Source organism: Schistocerca piceifrons, chromosome 3 (genome assembly GCF_021461385.2).
Source record: "Schistocerca piceifrons isolate TAMUIC-IGC-003096 chromosome 3, iqSchPice1.1, whole genome shotgun sequence".
Taxonomy (NCBI): Eukaryota; Metazoa; Arthropoda; class Insecta; order Orthoptera; family Acrididae; genus Schistocerca; species Schistocerca piceifrons.
Genome location: NC_060140.1, coordinates 612828973 through 612841774, shown reverse-complemented (window position 1 = coordinate 612841774; position 12802 = coordinate 612828973). Strand labels below are relative to the sequence as shown.

Sequence of the window (12802 nt, the reverse complement as noted above, 5' to 3'; positions counted from 1 at the left end):
AAAGGCAAACCTACGTTTCTAGCATTTGTAGACTTAGAGAAAGCTTTTGACAATGTTGACTGGAATACTCTCTTTCAAATTCTAAAGGTGGCAGGGGTAAAATACAGGGAGCGAAAGGCTATTTACAATTTGTACAGAAACCAGATGGGAATTATAAGAGTCGAGGGGCACGAATGGAAAGCAGTGGTTGGGAAGGGAGTGAGACAGGGTTGTAGCCTATCGCCGATGTTATTCAATCTGTATATTGAGCAAGCAGTAAAGGAAACAAAAGAAAAATTCGAAGTAGGTATTAAAATCCATGGAGAAGAAATAAAAACTTTGAGGTTCGCCGATGACATTGTAATTCTGTCACAGACAGTAAAAGACTTGGAAGAGCAGTTGAACGGAATGGACAATGTCATGAAAGGAGGGTAGCCCTGTATGGAAGTGAAATATGGACGATAACTAGTTTGGACAGGAAGAGAATAGAAGCTTTCGAAATGTGGTGCTACAGAAGAATGCTGAAGATTAGATGGGTAGATCATATAACTAATGAGGAGGTATTGAATAAGATGAACATCAACAAAAGCAAAACGAGGATAATGGAATGTAGTCGAATTAAGTCGGGTGATGCTGAGGGAATTAGATTAGGAAAAGAGACACTTAAAGTAGTAAAGGAGTTTTGCTATTTGGGGAGCAAAATAACTGATGATGGTCGAAGTAGAGAGGATATCAAATGTAGACTGGCAATGGCAAGGAAAGCGTTTCTGAAGAAGAGAATTTTGTTAACATCGAGCATAGATTTAAGTGCCAGAAAGTCGTTTCTGAAAGTATTTGTATGGAGCGTAGCCCTGTATGGAAGTGAAACATGGACGATGACTAGTTTGGACAGGAAGAGAATAGAAGCTTTCGAAATGTGGTGCTACAGAAGAATGCTGAAGATTAGATGGGTAGATCATATAACTAATGAGGAGGTATTGAATAGGATTGGGGAGAAGAGAAGTTTGTGGCACAACTTAACTAGAAGAAGGGATCGGTTGGTAGGACATGTTCTGAGGCATCAAGGGATCACCAATTTAGTATTGGAGGGCAGCGTGGAGGGTAAAAATCGCAGAGGGAGACCAAGAGATGAATACACTAAACAGATTCAGAAGGATGTAGGTTGCAATAGGTACTGGGAGATGAAGAAGCTCGCACAGGATAGAGTAGCATGGAGAGCTGCATCAAATCAGGCTCAGGACTGAAGACCACAGCAACAACAAGCATGTTTCGTGAGCGGTCAATAGCTTTTTTCACTCGCGAGCCTTGCGTGTTAAATATTTTCTGCGAGTTCGAATACTCGTTGCGATTCCCACATATATAAGGGGCAGTCAAATGAAAACAGATGAAAAAACGTGAATAAATTGTTTATTATTTAAAAAGCAATCGCCACAACAATTAATAGATTTACCCACTGTGAGACAAGACGGTCAATGCCTTCATGGAAAAATGTTCGTGGTTGTCTACGGAACGGTGATTGTACCTCTTCGTCCGAAGCAAATCAAAAGCCACAAATGTCTTTCTTTAGAGCTATAAAAATATGAAAATCGCATGAGGAGACATAGAACTGTATGGAGGATGTGTGAGGGCCAGCGAAACTACTGCGCGTACTAGAAACAACCTTGGCCACATGTGGGTCCGCCCAAGGTCTCGATTTGCTTTGGACGAAGAGGTGCAGTCCTGGGTACAACCGTAGTACAGTAGGCAACCGTAAACTATTTTTCTATGACGGCTCTGGCCGTCTTGTCACATAGTGGGATAAATGTATTAACAGTTGCGGAGTGTAGTTTTAAGTAATAAACGAGATGCTAACGTTCTTTCCGTCTTTGTCGTTTTCATTTGGCTGGCCCTTGTATCTCACGCTTGAACTCCTTCAGTATCTGAAGGCAGTTGCTGCAATTTATTAAATCAAAAGATATCATACTCCGATTTTTCCGATTGCTGACGTTACCACAATACATAGAGAATATTTCAACGGAAAGCAGGGCATTAAGGCGCACTATGCCAATTGTGGAGCTACAGCAATCACAGTATGGGACACAGGATTGATAGAGGAGATAGAGAAGATCCAACGAAGAGCGGCGCGTTTCGTCACGGGACCGTTTAGCTGGCGAGAGAGTGTTACGGAGATGCTAAACAAACTCCACTGGCAGACGGATGTTACAAGAGAGGCGTTGTGCATCACGAAGAGATTTACAATTGAAATTTCGGGATAGCACTTTTCTGGAGTAGTCGGACAACATATTACTCGCCCCCCCCCCCCCTCCCCACACACACACATATACATCTCGCGTATTGACCACGACGAGAAAATTCGAGAAATTAGAGCCAATACAGAGGCTTACAGACAATCATTCTTCCCACGCACTATTCGCGAGTGGAACAGGGTTGGAGGGATCAGAGAGTGGTACCGAAAGTACCCTCTGCCACACACCATTAGGTGGCTTGCGGAGTATGAAGTAGATGAATTGTGCTGGTAACCATTTGTAGTATCTTCTACATTACACATCACAATTAAAGTGTCACTTTTTTGAAACCCCCTAATTGTCTCAATTAGAGACGCAGAAATTTGATACTTGATGTTGTAAGTCCTTCCTCTGCAGTGGAGAAAAAGCGTGGCGCCCTGCGACGACACTCTCGAGCTCGGCTACAGTTCGAACACCTAAGCGTCGACAAGCGAAAAAAAGGCCAGACCTCAGAAGTTCCGGTGAGGTGTAAAGTAGGTTAATGACGTCACATTGGCACCAAATTTCATTCAAATTCCTCCCGACGCCACCGTATATGTGTCACACAATGAGAAGGTCGTCACACCCCTTCTTACCTACATTTCACCCCATCTGTCACGTCTGCGCCCAGAGTTGAAAGCATGCCGTTTTCTTTTGTGTGGCCAAGAGAAATATTTCAGGCACACCATCCCTTAGAGTCGACACGAAAAGGCCTCAGGAGGTGACACAAAGGGCGCTCATTCCCATACATTTAGCGGTCGAAAATGACAGTTCGCAGTGCGATGAACAACGAGCGACGTTCTTGATCGTGTTCGACACTGCTGACACCCCACTGATGGCTCAACTCTTCTCTAAGGACGTCGTGGGGCTTTGACGCCACTGAACGCAATCTGAGCCCTTTGGAGAGTAGCACGATTTTTACTCTGATATACAGAGTGGAACCGCTAAGGACCGTTCAAAACCGATAAACGAAATATGAACGTGATCCGAAGCAGCAAAAGTTGGTTATGGTTTTTCAGCCGTTCTGTTTCGCGCCCTCCTGTGGCGTGATTATTGGGTGGGCGATGCAACATTGGCACATGTGGGAATAAAACGGCAGACGATCATTTTCCGACCTCTCCGGTTCGGCAGCACCTCGGTGCCACCCAGACACGAAGATTGAGCTCTTTAAACGTGTACCTGTACAGATATGTCGATACCCATTCATATGACTGACGCTCCACTGCAGTTCTAGCGCCTACTACGATACCCGTTACATTCCGTATGCCAGCAAGCAGGTTCCACAGCAGTTGCAGAGCACCACTCAGCTGAATGAGGGTCGAAGTCTCTTTACAAGTATGTTTCACATGTGCCACCGAGGGGGTTGCCGAACTCGAGGTTCGCCGTTTTATGTACGCAAATATGATCGCTTCATCCTTCCATGGTTATGCCACAGGAGGGCGCGAAACCGGAGGATACAAACGCCCTTTACTTCTTCGAATCACGTTCATATTTCGTTCTGAACGGTCGTTAGTGGTTCCACCTTTATACCGAAGCAAAAACCTTGATAGTGCTACTCCAAAGGGCTCACATCACACTTAGAAGGCTTTCAGCCCCACGATGTCCTTGGAGAAGATTTGAATAGCCAGACGAGTGGGGGTGAGGGGGGGAGGGCGCAAGAGCGCAGTGTCTGCCGTGTCGGAAATTTTTCAGAACGTCGTGTTGCAGCTCTTCTGTTCTTGATTATTACAGCTGAAGCAGCACACCACTGGCCGAAGTATACAGGAAGAAATTAGCTATGGATGAGTAAAAGTAGTCACTTACCATAAGCGATTTAGGAAAATCATAAAAAATCTAAATGAGACTTTCCAGACTGAAATACAAGTTCAGTCCTAACAAATAATTGTATCAATGGTGGGTGCGAGAGATGGTGAATATTATCAGAATATAGTCGACGTTCCGGCCATGTTGATCCTAGCTTAATTTGCAATAACTACGTTTTGTATTGAGTCAGCAGAAATATGTTTTAGTCTCATTATTTTTTAATGCGTGATATATTTCATGATATGTTGCTCTGTACGTTCCTCCACTGCCCAGGCAAGTAAGCCAGAGCGACTGTTAAACAGAAAATTTTTCCTGTGCTCAGGAAAACAGATGATTTGAAGTTGTGGAATGTTGGCGAGACAGGTTAACCTAGCAGCGCTGTAGTGTCGGCTGTACTTCTTGTCAGCCACAGAGATTTTAAAGTGGCACTCTCGTTTGTTCCCAGTGCCTCGTTAATCTAAGCGCACTTCTGATTGGGCGCGACGCACTAGCCTGCGGAACCGTGCAGTCGCTGTTAAGTCCAAATAACTGCCAGGTCCCTGATTACAGACTGTCGCTAGAGGAAGCCGGTCTTAAATTATTCGTAGCTTCTGGTACCCAGTCATTTTCAAGAATTGTTTGTTACAAAAACAACGCGACGTGTATTTAACTCACGGCTGAAGTCCGTCATTGTACAGGTATATAATTGAAACGTCAGTGATTCCGATTGCTTCGTATCGTTTGCTTTTGCCTTTTCATCTTGCTTATGATTTAAGTAGTTACTTCTTCAATTTATTGTCCCAAGTGACTGGAAAAGACCACAGGTTATTCCCGATTACAAAAAGGGTAAAACATCGGATGCACAGAATTGCAAACCAATGTCGCTAACGTCGGTCTGCTGCAGTGTCCTAGAGCATATTCTAAGCTCGAACGTTATGGCATTCCTAGAGGAAAACTAGCTTCCCTCAAAGAATCAGCACGGATTCAGAAAAAAAGCATTCGTGTTAAACACAACTTCCTTTATTCATGCACGACATCTTGCAAACAATAGATGCAGATGGGCAGTCAGACTTCCGTCTCCGTAGTTTTCCGTAAGGCGTTCGACACTATGCCACATCGTCGACTACTGCTCACAATACCCATACGGATATGGCCGCAAATATGTGACTGACTTACAGAACCTGCTACACTATACTAGCCGGCGAATGTTCCACAGAAACGAAAGTAGCATTGGGCGTGTCCCAAGGGCCAAAATGGGACCTCTGCTGTCGATTATTTTCCTGGGTACGTTTCCCATCTCTCCCCATATGGCGTTACGTTACGATCGTTTTAGCGGTCCAGGTGCTATGATGTGGGGAAGCAGAATGTTGTATGACGGTGCTGACTTCTTCATCTTTGAACACGGCACCCTTACCGGCCAATGTTCTTCTGACACTATACCCCTCCACATGTTCGTCTTTTAAGGATTGCGTTCGGTCCTGACTTCATTTTTACATCTTCATCTACATGGATACTCTACAAGTCACACTTAAGTGCCTGGCAGTGGGTTCATCGAAGCACCTTTGCAATAATTCTCTATTATTCCACTCTCGAACAGCACGCGGAAAAAACGAACACCTATATCTTTCCCTTATGTTATTATTATGATTGTTTCTCCCTATGTAGGCCGGCGTCAACAAAATATTTTCGCATTCGGATGAGGAAGTTGGTGATCAAAATTTCGTGAGAAGTTTCCGCCGCAACGAAAGACGCGTTTCTTTTAATGGTGTCCGTCCAAAATTCTGCATTATGTCCATGACACTCTTTCCCCTATTTCTGCTGCTCTTCGTTGAGCTTTCTCGATATACTCGTATCTGGTAAGGATCCCAGACCGCGCAGCAGCATCCCAAAAGAGGACGGACAAGCGCGATGAAGACAGTTTCTCTAGGAGATCTGTTACATTTTCTAAGTGGTCTGCCAATAAAGCGCAGACTGTGTTTTGCCTTCTCCACAACATTTTCTACATCTACATCTACATCTACATCCATACTCTGCAAGCCACCTGACAGTGTGTGGCGGAGAGTACCTTGAGTACCTCTATCGGTTCTCCCTTCTATTCCAGTCTTGTATTGTTCGTGGAAAGAAGGATTGTCGGTATGCTTCTGTGTGGGAACTAATCTCTCTGATTTTATCCTCATGGTCTCTTCGCGAGATATACGTAGGAGGGAGCAATATACTGCTTGACTCTTCGGTGAAGGTAGGTTCTCGAAACTTTAACAAAAGCCTGACCCAGCTACTGAGCGTCTCTCCTGCAGAGTCTTCCACTGAAGTTTATCTATCATCTGCGTAACGCTTTCGCGATTACTAAATGATCCTGTAACGAAGCGCGCTGCTCTCCGTTGGATCTTCTCTATCTCTTCTATCAACCCTATCTGGTACGGATCCCACACTGCTGAGCAGTATTCAAGCAGTGGGCGAACAAGTGTACTGTACCCTACTTCCTTTGTTTTCGGATTGCATTTCCTTAGCATTCTTCCAATGAATCTCAGTCTGCCATCTGCTTTACCAACGATCAACTTTATATGATCATTCCATTTTAAATCACTCCTAATGCGTACTCCCAGATAATTTATGGAATTAACTGCTTCCAGTTGCTGATCTGCTATTTTGTAGCTAAATGATAAGGACTCTTTCTTTCTATGAATTCGTAGCACATTATACTTGTCTACATTGAGATTCAATTGCCATTCCCTGCACCATGCGTCAATTCGCTGCAGGTCCTCCTGCATTTCAGTACAATTTTCCATTGTTACAACCTCTCGATACACCACAGCATCATCTGCAAAAAGCCTCAGTGAACTTCCTATGTTATCCACTAGGTCATTTACGCATATTGTGAATAGCAAAGGTCCTATGACACTCCCCTGCGGCACACCCGAAATCACTCTCACTTCGGAAGACTTCTCTCCATTGAGAATGACATGCTGCGTTCTGTTATCGAGGAACTCTTCAATCCAATCACACAATTGGTCTGATAGTCTATATGCTCTTACTTTGTTCATTAAACGACTGTGGGGAACTGTGTCGAACGCCTTGCTGAAGTCAAGAAACACGGCATCTACCTGGGAACCCGTGTCTATGGCCCTCTGAGTCTCGTGGACGAATAGCGCGAGCTGGGTTTCACACGACGGTCTTTTTCGAAACCCATGCTGATTCCTACAGAGTAGATTTCTAGTCTCCAGAAAAGTCATTATACTCGAACATAACACGTGTTCCAAAATTCTACAACTGATGGACGTTAGAGCTTCGTCTTCCTTCCAATTTAAATTGTTCCTAATTGTAATTCCAAGATCGTTAGTTGAATTTATGGCCTTTAGATTAGACTGATTTGTCATGTAACCTAAGTTTAAAGCTTTTAGCACTCGTGTGGATGATGTCACACTTTTCATTGTTTGGGTTCAACTGCCAATTTTCACACCTTTCACATACGTTTTCTAAATCGTTTTGCAATTTATTTTGATCTTCTGATGAGTTTACTAGACGATAAACGGCAGCATCATATGTGCTCAGATTGTCTCCTAAATCGTTTACGTAGATAAGGAACAGCGGAGGGCCTATGATACTATCTTATGAATCCTTCAGTTACTACGAACTGTAGTCACTCTGATAGGAAATCACGAATCCAGTCACATAACTAAGACAATATTGCATAAGCACGCAATTTGACTACAAGCCGCAATCTAGAAATACGGAATAAATTTGAAATTCCTTGTCAATACCATTCAACAATTCGTGTGAGTAAAGAGTTAGCTATTTTGCAAGAACGATGTTTTCTAAGCCCGTGTTGACTTTGTGTCAATAGAACGTTCTCTTCGAGATAATTCATAATGTTCGAGCACAATACTGTATATGTTCCAAAATCCTGCTGCATATCGACATTAGTGATTTGGGCTGTAATTTAGTCGATTACTCCTACCTTGATTGAATATTGACTTTCCAGTCATTTGGTACGGATCTTTCATCAACCGAACGGTTATATATGATTGTTAAGTATGAAGCTATGCATCAGCATACTCTGAAACGAACTTACTTGGTATACATTGTGGAGCAGAAGACTTGCTTTTATCAAGTGATTTAAGTTGCTTCGCTACTCAGAGGATATCTACTTCTAAGGTACTCACATTGGCAATGCGCGACCGCATCGAACAAGGCAAGTGGTGGAGGTCTGGGAACAAGAGGGTGTTCGGCGAATGAGCTGGGCTGCCCGCTCCTCATGATTTAAATCCCATGGAGCATGTGTGGAAAGTGTACTACAGCACACCGACTTGCAACAGCGACGATTTAGCAGTTGTCGACGTACTGGTGTAGGAGTGGCACGCTCTACCACAAGAACGCCTTCCCAACCTTGTGGCCGGCGTAGAAGCATACACTGCCGTCCGTGGCGATAACACACTATGCCCCCTCTTTTGTAAAGTTCAAGGGTTCATCGAGTTTAAAGTATTTAATGTCTTAAAATAAAGATGTCGTTCCTGTTCGTCTCGTCGGGTATTTCTTTCAGTAGCCTTCTATTTATATTGTAACAGTTCTTTCTGTGAGTGGTCCATCGAGCTATGAGACTTGGCAGGGACACATCATGCGAAACTTACTTCCGCTCTTAAGTTTTGCACAGCAGTGTATGTAAACGATTTAACAGGTAGGATCAGCATCACTATAAGATTGTACGGCGATGATACAGTTGTGTGCAGGAAAGTGTGCGTCTTTGGACGACCAATAGGGATTGCAGAAAGACTTGGACAACATTTTCACTTGAGGTAATGAATGGCAGCTCTCTTTAAATGTGGTTAAATGTAGGATAATACCTACACAGAGAAAAAATAACATAATTTTATCCATTGTTTTTCAGTGTTTAGTCCGCGACTGTTTTACTTTCGTAAAATGGAGAACAAACCGCCTTCAGTCACAAGTTGCGTTTATTTACGGCACTATGCGTTTCGAGACCAGGAGGCTCATCTTCAGGTGCTTTTTAGTGATTTATATCAGGTTGTTTTAGTTGTTTGCAGTTTAACATTGTATGATGTCTGCTTCTGTGCGAAATGCATAGTGCAGTAAAGAAACGCAACTTGTGACTGAAGGCGGTTTGTTCTCCATTTTACGAAAAAGAACAGTATAGCATCAGATTACAAGACTAGTAGAAAGCAACTTCAGCTTGTCACCAAGTATAAGTTATTAGGTGTGATGCTAAGGAGCGACATAAAAAGGGACTTTCACAAAAAATCAGTATTAGGAAAGGCTAATGGAAGACTATGGCTCGTTGGAAGGACTGTGGTGAGTCTGTAAGGAAAATCGCATACTACATGCTAACTGTTGCAGTGCGTGGAGTCCTTATGAAGCAGGAGTGAAAGCAGGAAGCGAACGAATTCAGAGATGCGGTGCTAGTTTCGCAACAGGTCGGTGTAGTCACTCGACAATGTAACAGAAATCCTCGGAAAACTTACATCGAAAGTCTTGGAAGAAAGACAAGCAGTTCTCAGTAAACCCTGTTGCGTTAATTTAGCCAACTGGTATCCGAAATAGACTGTGCGATCATTACGCTGCCACTGATGTAGGTATAATGAAAATGAGATGAGGTTAATGCACTTACAGAAACATGCAGACAATCATTTCTCCTCGCTCAGTACGTGAATTGAATAGGAAAGGAAACTGGCAACACTGATATGACACACCCTCCGCCCTGCCCCTCACAGTGGCGTTCGGAATGTGGATATACAGTAGATGTATTTTTTACACTACGTCTTTTCCTTAAATAATGGCACGTATTGTTTGTAGTCCGAATGTTAACTCATGACAAGCAATTTTACTGGAGTATTCGTTTGGAATAGTGTTTTCTGGGCAGAAGTGGAAGTATCATTCCCCATGGTGTGCATGATCTGAAGGAAGAATGAAGATTAATTTCCAACACCACGTCGACGACGAGGTTACTAGAGACGGAGCACGAGCTCATATTGAGGAAAGAAATCGACCACTCTCTTCACTACGGAGGAACTGTCCTGGCATTTGCCTTAAGGCGATATAGGTAAGCCACGGGAAACTTACATCTAGATGACCGGATGGGGATCTGAACCACCGTTTTCCCGAAAGCGAGTCTAGTATACTAACCAGTGCGCCACCTCCCTCGGTCACAATTAGTTATATGGGGGAGCAAGTTGATTACGGCTATTTTGTTGAATAATGAAGTGATGCGACCGTGAATTCAAAAATATACGTCAGTTCTTACAAAATAAAAACAACAACGAGCTACTGTTAATAACGCTATTCCAATAGCACCGTTAACGACTTCGAATCAATGTATTCATCAGACAGCTGTTCACATGAACCTGTAAGTTTATTACTGATCATATTTATGTGTCGTTGAGAAAATCCATCAGGCATCACACATCTTGTTGATGTATATACACACACACACACACACACTCTCACAAAATGATGGAGTTAGGTAGTCGTAATACTAAGTTTGGTCAGTTAGTCAATTTTGAGAAGAGGAAAAATGGCGAATCGATGAGGAGCAATTTGGGAGTAAAGCATCTTTCACTTCCCCCGCTGCAATGCACGAGGGAGTTAGCCCATGGGTGCCGTAACACGATACAGTAGCTATTGATCACGCAACGTTAATACATCTTTCTTTGATAAGACAGTTACGGGCAAGCTAGATAGGGTAATCACTACGAAGAGAGTAACACATCACCCGCATGTCTCGCGAAACAGATGACTTTAAAAGTTGTGATATAAGCAAGAAGACACTGGTTTAAAATTTCATGGAAAGGAGGCAATAATTTCTTATTGCAACGAGTAGCAAGCGGCTCTGAAATAGACAGAAGCAACGATCTTCGCCATTGGTGGTTAAAACTGCGTTACCCTACAAAGTAATCCCATAGCGCCCACATTAGATACATTCCCACTCTTTTAGCCTAGCTTTTTTCCACCTCCAGACGGATCCCGGAAGTATTCAACTTGTAGCTCTATGCTGGAGATGATACAGCACTTTAGCTTAAACAGACTGCACACGGAATGTCTGTTATTGAACTTGAAGGATCTAACATGGCCTTCAGTCCGTAAGAAACGCAGTGATGTAAGATAATGCATATCGACTCTCGATCTATAGTTAGATTTCTTTCATTTAAAATCAAGGTGACACCTAAACGTGAAGATGAGAGTCTTTAAGAATATTACCCTTGCAAACACACTGATGCCTCTTACGTACAACTTCGGTAGTGGGTGGTTCAGCAACTTCATTCCCAGCGAGTGATAAAGAAAGGAAGTACATTATAGGGCCAGCACAAGAAAATATGGGCGTATAATAGTCTCTTGCCATTAGATATAACCCTTTCTCCATATAGACACATGACGCAAGCGAGTTGTCTTAAACCACAAAGAACACTTGTCTGACTTCAGCCATTTGCCGTTGACAATAACGGAAAGCTGTTGACATTTCAAGCGCTGGCGCCACATGTCGGAAATTTAACGCTCTTAAGATACAAAAGTGATGCTGCGTAAGTCACTTATACGACGAAAGTCTTCGGGGGAAATTGCCCGTAGGACAGTGAAAATTTATTGAGATTAAGTTCCCTCGTGTAGCTCTTAAACGCTGCAATTGTGAACAGCGAATTGCAGAAGAGAAGGTGGTACTTATAATATTGTATTAGTAAGAAAGCTTTGAAATCTGAGACCATATAAAGAAAAAAATCATCATCTGCGTAAAATTGTCGTTTTTTTTTTGAGACAATCCGCAAACAGTTACAGTACAAAAAATGTTGATTGCATATATTTTCAATGTTATGACCAGTTTCGCACCCATCGGATCATTTTCGGATCTGAGTGTGTCTGCTCCAAGAATAAACCGTGAATTTTTATTAGCAATATTCATGCCACGCCGTAGAATAATACAGTGACTGTAACGTAGTAAACTGAGTCGTTTTCTGACTTAGCACGTATATTGCTTACTGTACCGGGCGCGTTACTCTTGTAGCAGACGTATATCTGAAGATGGTTTGATGGAATCAAAACCAGTCACAACAACAAAAATTTGTGAAACCTAATGCAAAATTAAATTTGTTGTTCATTAGGTTTGTTGTGTAATGTAGAAGTTTTCTGTCGAGGTAGTTTAGGTTTCAAAACTTAAAAGCTCATGAAGACTGCAACAATGGTTCCATAATTAGTAGCATTCTCTCTTCAAACGCGGTCCGCTCTCGGTACAGAACTGAGAAAAGGAAAGCAGTGTTATCTTGTTCCGTGCAGACTTGCGCTCGAAAGAGGAAAGAACTGATTGGGAGTGGTTACTAGCTGAAAAGAAAGCACAGGTTGGCGAGACCACGAAATTACACTTCGTCATATCTGCGACGTACTCACTGTGTAGGGCTCCGCTGCGCTGCGTCGTAAGAGTTGCTGTAGGGTGGCGGGCTCGCTGGTGGCGAACGGGCACACGCACCGTCGCTGGCGGACGAGACTCTAGCGAGGTAAGCGGTGTGGCGAGGTGGCGGTAGCGGTCTCCCTCAGCTATATTGTGCGCCGTGCCTTCCCGTCCGGCCGTTGCACAGCGACTGCCGTGGACGCCTCGCGTCGGGCCGCCCGCGTACGCCCACCGGCGTCGCGGATGACGTCACCCGGTGCGCACGCGACGGGGCCGCCATCTCGCGGTCGACGGCAGCAGCAGGACGGCGCGCAATCGGTGACGCTAGACTGCTGCATACGGTAGCGGTGATGCCGGGCACGGAAGCCGTGGCGCAGGTGGCAGCGATTCTGTA

At 43.7% G+C, this 12802-nt stretch overlaps 1 protein-coding gene across 6 annotated transcripts in view; it reads right to left on the bottom strand.

Moving 5' to 3' along the window:
- The window catches only part of LOC124788247 (neurexin-4), a 545350-nt gene extending 532770 nt beyond the window's left edge, over window positions 1–12580 (bottom strand). For 5 of the 6 annotated variants that reach the window (XR_007016075.1, XM_047255434.1, XM_047255436.1 and 2 more), the window contains exon 1: window positions 12408–12580. The gene's annotated coding sequence lies outside the window, so the exon portion shown is untranslated. Of the gene's footprint in view, window positions 1–12403 lie in introns of all 6 variants that reach the window. The other variant, XM_047255435.1, reaches the window with a different exon arrangement.
- Window positions 12581–12802: the final 222 nt, after the last annotated feature.